The following is a 7,568-nucleotide window of genomic DNA, read 5'->3' as shown; positions in this document are numbered from 1 at the left end:
ATATATATATATATATATATACATAAATATGTGGTTATGCGCATACGTTTGTGAGATCTTTGAGGTTGTGTAGGTGTCAGCGTGAGCGTGTGTATGTGTGCTTGTGTGTGTGTGTGTGTGCGTGAGTTTGTGTATGTAATTGCGCAAGTATGTATATGCTTGTGCTCGTGTGTGTTCTTGCGTACGCGTGTGTGTTTTTGTAATTTAATGTATGTGTAAATTAAGCTGTTCTAGAAATTAAATGAAATTTTGCTCACTCTATATCTACACTGCAGATATAGATTTACTTTCCAATGAATCGATTTCAGGGGGACGTTTTAATCATGGATGCAATATAAATAAATATCTAATCTACACAGGAAATATAATTTCGAATAGCTTCTAACACAACTTCTAAATTCTAACCACTTACACAAAATCAAAGTACTGTCTCGATGGGAGAATACGAGAATTATAGACAAGGTTGCATAAATAATTATGATTTGAAAACATTGGCACAAAGCCATAGACTTCGTGGGACAAGAAAAATCGAAATAAGCTATCGCTTTGCTTGGTCAATGTATAATTTATTGACATTCTTAATCACACTACCCACCGCCATAAGCCTGTATAAACAACAAAAAAATTGTAGCATACAAAATTTATCTAAAATTCTATTAAATCATGAAATTTAGATTTACATAGTACTCGTTTCTATAAATAATATGAAGATGCTCGACTATATACATATGTATACATAACCATATATATATATATATATATATATATATATATATAGTGCTACCAGTTGAAAGTCAGCATACCGGATTCTGCCAAACATATGTAGTCATCAGGAGAGAAAGCACATCGTTTCCGAGCATTCGTCTCGACATCTCAACAGCGTCAGTGATCTAGGGAGCCACGTTTCCGAGATCTACAGGTTCCTAGGTTTCGCACAATATTCTTCTAGCTATTGTTCACCGTCTCTTTTTAACGAAATCCAGTGGCTTACTTTCTCCACTGTAGCTTGGACATCACTCATGATGCTATTTGCTTTACGATTAATTATTGCTTAGCGACAGCAATAATGTATATGTATATATGTGGAACAGGGTGTCATTAATGTATATTTGCTAATGTATGTATATAAATACATCTGATTTGAAAGTACTAGGTGCCTTGTATGTCTGTCAAATCATCAGAACCCTCCGCGCTTTTCATAAGTTGTTAATTAATCTTCATATATAAATATACTAAACACGCAAATAGATTCACATATTGGAAACCTCGCCGCACCACAATATCGGACAAGTAAATGATGTTTTTCCTCATCGGATATGAGTTGTAATCTATTAATATATGTACAAAATCTATCGAATAAACACGCCTGATATGTCGGCAATGATCTGACGACCTACTAACATAGATATTCACGCTGTTTCACAGTGATTTGTTGGTTGTGTGTCTTTGCACAGGTCTGTATTCAAGTATATCAAATTCATGTATATACATTTATTAATTCACAATTTTCCGAAAATAAATTGAATAGATACAAGATTCTTGCAATTTAATAAACACTGCTGTTTTTAACGTTATATAAATGAGCAAAAAGAAGCTCATCGTTCAGACTGTTTCATAACATAAGCTACACTTTATTTATCGCTGTGTCCATCTTTATATCTTACGCTGTATGGGTAAATAAATATACATATAGGCAAACAACCATACATGCTGCCACTCTCACACATTCATATATATATGCATACAAGGATATGCAAACATATGTGTGTATCATATTTGTATATGCACGTACATACAAAGCCATATATGTATACTTGTGTGTATGTATCTATGCATGCCTGTATATATTTGTGTGTATATCTATCTATCTATATTATGTATGTATGTATATGTATATGCATGTATGTATATGTATGTATATGTGTGTATATCTATATATCTATATGTACGCATGTATGTGTGTGTGTGTGTAGGTGGATGGGTGTTTGGTTGTATGTGTGCGTGTTTGTTGGTTTTTGTTCTATTTAAGATCTGAAGAGAGTTCAAGGCAAGAAGACATTTTGATTTAAGAGAGTAGAGATGATGTGTTGGTTCAGCTGTCGACCCACATATGCAAGTGAGCTTGTCTATTCAGATGGAGAATCTTTGGAATGTCTTACAAATTTTCACTCTGCCACCAATAGATTTTATTTGGAGGATCAGCATCAGATTCTTTTACTCCTTCGAAAAGACCTAGTATTTCGATTTTTTTTCTTTTGCTACCTAATGCGTCTATGATAAGTACAAATAAGAATTTATTTGCAGGTTACAAGAACTGTAAATTCGCATAGATTTATGATAAGTGTTTTCCCAGGACTTTTGATTGTATATTCACTTCCATTGGCAACATCAGTTCACTCATCAGTCCACAAACACTCTCCAAGATTTCCTATCATTTATAATCATTCTTGCCTATCTCACTCCCACACCTCTAACCACCAAAGCTTTCCTCACTCCATTCTTCCACACAAACCGGTCTGCCTCTGGTTCTGCTGCTAACACTTCTGCCTTCATCACCCTCCTTACCATCGCTCCTCATACAGGTGGCCAAACCGCCTCAACATTCGTCTATCCATCCTCGTACATAGATTTTCTCTGATTCCTTCTCACCTTCGCACCTCCTCATTCCTCATGCTGTCCTTCTGTGTCACACCAACCATAGCCCTCAAACATCTCATCTCTAACACAACTAATCGCCTCCATTTCACCTCTCTCTGTATATATATATATAGCAAAGTATTCGACACTGAGCAGGAATGAGAAAAGGAATATGGCAGAACTTGGAACCAATCGGCTGTCCTCTAACGTTTCAGATCATGATCATCCTGCTGCACAAAACTCAACAGTGACTTCTCAGAGCCAATCCTGAATATCAACGGAGTGCGGCACCGCTGCGGTCTGGCGCTGATTCTTCATTTTTCGTAATGCATCAGCAGGCCACAAAAGATCTTGATGGTTAGAGCGGAGTTTACAACACATACCATCTTGATGGCAACCTGTTTAATATCCGACGACTACACGTTCATAGGAAGTACCTAGACAAACGGATACGAGATACTTTCTTTACCGATGCTGCTGCATATGTTGCCGACACAGAAAGAGCCTTGCAGCGCATCACCTCGTGTCACAGAGATTGTCCGGCTCTTTGGGCTAGAAGTCAGCTTAAAGAATACAGAGTTACACCAGCACTTTGCACCTCAGGGAGAGTACTGCCCTTGCCATATTAGCATAGGCGAGAGTGAATTGGAAATGATCCATCGGTTCACCTACCTGGAGTGTACCATCACGTTAGCTGATAAGATCGACAGGGAAATCAACTGCAGGCTAGCAAAGGTAAACAGTACATTTGACAGAATGTACAAGCGCATGAGAAACAACAAACACCGGAAAAGGTCACCAATTGTATCGTGTACGATGCCATTGTTCTTACGACCCTCCTCCATAGCTCAGAGTCGCGAATCAATTATCACCACCATCTACAGCTCCGAGAGCACTTTCTCCAGCGCTGCCTCCGCAGCATCCCCAAAATCCACTGGAGTTACTTCGTCACCAATGTTGAAGCTCGATACAGAGGTCACCAGTATCGAGGCCATGCTGCTGAAGTCCCACCTACGCAATTCAAGACATGTCTCCAGGTTGATGGATCATCGCCAGTCCAAGATTACGCTGTACTGTGAACTCTCCACAGGCCATTGCAACAAAGAGCCACTAAAAATAGATTAACTTTGATAAAATCCCTAGTTGTCCACCTGAGTCGAGGACGGTGAGAACTGGCCTCCCAGTATCAATTGTGTTATTTCCGCCTTCGAAATACATGCGGGGCCGTTTTGAAGGAGGAAAGGTGCAGAAAGAACCACAACAGCATGTTATAAAAAAACTGACCAGATGATTAGACCTTCAACTGCCTGTCCGGCATTGACCCTCCCAGTCACGCACTTGCCTGCAATCAACGAGGACCAGCCCCTTCTTATGCTTGGTTCACGAAGCCAAGCCAAGAACCTACAGACAGACAGACATACAAACAGACAGACATACATACAGACAGACAGACAGGCAGGCAGGCAGGCAGATATATAAATTGGTAGATAGGAAGGTAGGTAGGTAGGTAGGTAGGTAGGTGACTCACGTTGATCAAAATTGATTAAATGTGTACATCTGAAAGTTGATTTGGGGAAATACTAGCAATTGCCCATATTGTAAACTTCCCTTCCTTAGCCAGCTTCATCCGTTTCCTAAACTCAAACCCTCTGGTATTTCTCTTCCCTAGTGTCTCCATAAACTGTTTCATCAGTCCAACAAAGCTTTATGTTCAAAGGAGGCGATACGGCATTACATGGATCTACAAGACGTGGATTCTTGACGATAGACCTGGTTGGTATGATGCTCTTGTCTGCCGGTTTGATTCCGAATAATGTCTGGGTTTGCCCGACTATCCCATAGACACAAGCAACAACAGTATTTTGTGAAACCTGACTGCATTCGTATTAACATAGCAATGACTTTTAAATCTTCATATGTTTACCATGTGTATCTTTCAAAGGCAATGGCATGAAGTAAAAGTTCCAAATTATCATACGATTCATAAGGATGAACGGAGTGTGTAATAGGAATGGAGTGCTTCAAATTACCATTATAGTGGTATACAGATTTCAAACGTCATTTTAAACAGCCAAGAAAGAAACGCCATACTGTAGGAACATGATTTTGTGATAGACATTCGAAAAGTTCATCGATATTACTGCAAATGCAAAGCGGACCTTCAACACAAAAACACGTTTGTAGAACCACATTTCTCTGCTGAAAATAAGTTATATGAACTCCATGCACTAGAAGAAACTTCTCCTTCAGTCTTGATACCAACAGTTCTGCTTTATCTTTTGAGAGGCATAGGTCTCTGACAAGTTCATTTAGTTTAGCTTGGGAAAATATCTGAGGTTCAAAGCTATTATCATCAGCCACGTAATCTTCCTCAGCATCACTATCGCGACAGTCAGCATCATCATCTGATGGAACTGGAACTACCAGGATTCTATTGTGAAGTAGAGGTTTCATTGCAGAATCCAAATTGGGATACAAATTTTTGTGTTTATTCTTCATAGAAAACCCTGTGACATTTTCTTTGCAAAAATAAGGTATTAAAATGGTCTTTCGGTTACCTCTATTAGAATGGCAAAAGGTATGGACTTCTAATTGAAATAGTCACATAAGCCATTTGAGCAAGCTGAGCAGATAAATTGTGCTGCCCATAATTTGTTCCGATTTTAAAGAGGACACTCAAAGTATAGCTTATAAATCTTGAATTTACATTTTTGAGCTTTCATAAATAAATCGTCCATAGACAACAAAACACATCAGCACGATTGCTACACTCCTGATATTGTTAACAATGTCAGAGAAAACTTGATAGGTTAATTTAAGATGATGAAATATTGCATCTGAACTATGTTGCAGTGAATAATATAGTTTATTTTAAAGGTATGTTTCCATGATGTAAATGAAATACATGCATATACGTCATCAATTGGTATTTCTATATAATGAATGAGATAAAACCAAAAAACTTTTTCATCTTGAAAACTGTACGTGATGTAAAATAGTATATTTGAAATCAGTATTCAAAACTACACTAATAATACCTTGACATATGCTTGATGAAAAATACTTGTTGACCAGAGTAATTTCTATTGAATACGCCTTTTTCACAAATCTGTGCTTCACAACATATACTGATGCGAATATGATTAATAGAATAGAACAAAACCTTGAATACTTAGTGCTTTTATAATTGACTAAATGAATGTATAGTTCTTTACGTACTCAGTAGTTACAATCACGCGATTTCTACTTTTATAATACCTCTCATATAATCATTAGTAGCATAAGTCTAAACTTTTAAAATTGAAAAATTTATTTTCTCAGTAGTTTAACATGTCACCTCAACACACATTTTTACATTTGTATGTCTCCTCAAACACAGAGATGCATATAAGTCGCTTAGGTAAATGATACTGCGTCATCCGCGCTACAACGTATGAACATTAACACTTGGGGTTGCGTACATTCGTTCATCTTTATTTAACATTTACGTCTACCTTTCCGTTATCAAATGCACTGCAACACGCATATTGAATACATAATGTTGTTCTCCATCATCCTCTTCATAACTTCATGACTCTTAAAACCTCAATTCACTTTTCTTTTGTCAGTCCTTTATTCATTTCATGTAATAAACATTTCGGAAGTCAAAACAGGTTTAATATCCCAAATTATAAGCGCTTACATATTTTTGTCAGTCGCATTGTAAGATGAAATATGAAAATGTATAACAACTACAATAGTGTTACTGATTAGAAATTTGGAAAATACTTCAATATATACTTTTACAAAGTTATATATATATATCAGCACGTTACTGGCTTTCTTTTATATTTTTTGTGGTCGTGCCTGTCACTTTTATATGTTTTATATGTTGTGCCTGTCATGTTTCTGCCTCTATACTCACTAACTAATATACGATACAAAAAGAACGTAGAGAAAATCTATCTCTATAGGGCCTCATTCTCATAGAATGGGATTTTGAATATAGCTTTCTTCCTTAGCAATTTAATCATTGAAGAAACTCTCAGAACTATAGAAAGAAATTCACGCCCTACCGAATCTAATCTAAAATACAGAAACTAGTTAAGAAATTGCCAATATATTACAGTTCACTTTGGAAGATATTGCTTGGATTCTGCCAAAGCAGGTAGTCGAAATTGAAGTGCGGCAATCACCATTTGCCTTCAAGTCTTGACATTAAAATTCCGGAAATTGTTGGAAACTATCGCAACAAATATCGAAATAGTTGCATACATGCGCCTGACTTGACACTAGAAAAAATATATTACATTTTCTGTGACAAATGCAATATAATATTGAAATATTTATAGACAGTTTGGTTCCATACCTTCATCAACGTCTGGATAGCGTTGGCGTCAGTTTACATAGGCCTCAATTTTCATGAAAGTGTCATGCAAAACTTAATATAATTCAATTTTTAAAAAAAGGAAATAAATCAAAATGAAATACAATTAGAGTACAAAAACAGTCAAGAACATAATCGATAGTATAAAATGTATTTTTTCCCTGATGGCTTGAAAAGTTCGTAAATTGAAAATCTATAAATTATTCGAAAGATTAACCTTTTAAACAATACGTTATTTTCAATTTAATTTACTGCTAATTTTATTTTTATTTTTCTTCAGTTTAATTGAAATAATTACATTTAAAACATAAAATGCAGAAAAGCAACTCCTTTCAGCATAAAATTACATTTTTGCACTCTATTGTTTTAATAGTGACCTTATTCCAATGATGTCATGAAATGATTTTCTATGTCTTTCATTTCGACGAATGTAGTTTATGCAGTAAATATTACGGAACATATCCAAATATATCTGGTTCTATAAATGGGAAAATTATTCAATTTTGAAGTTAATCTATTTCGATATGTCAATATATATATATATATATATATATATATATATATA

Source organism: Octopus bimaculoides, chromosome 9, assembly GCF_001194135.2.
Source record: "Octopus bimaculoides isolate UCB-OBI-ISO-001 chromosome 9, ASM119413v2, whole genome shotgun sequence".
NCBI lineage: Eukaryota > Metazoa > Mollusca > Cephalopoda > Octopoda > Octopodidae > Octopus > Octopus bimaculoides.
The sequence above is the reverse complement of the archived record's forward strand: the minus strand, read 5'-3'. Positions refer to the sequence as shown.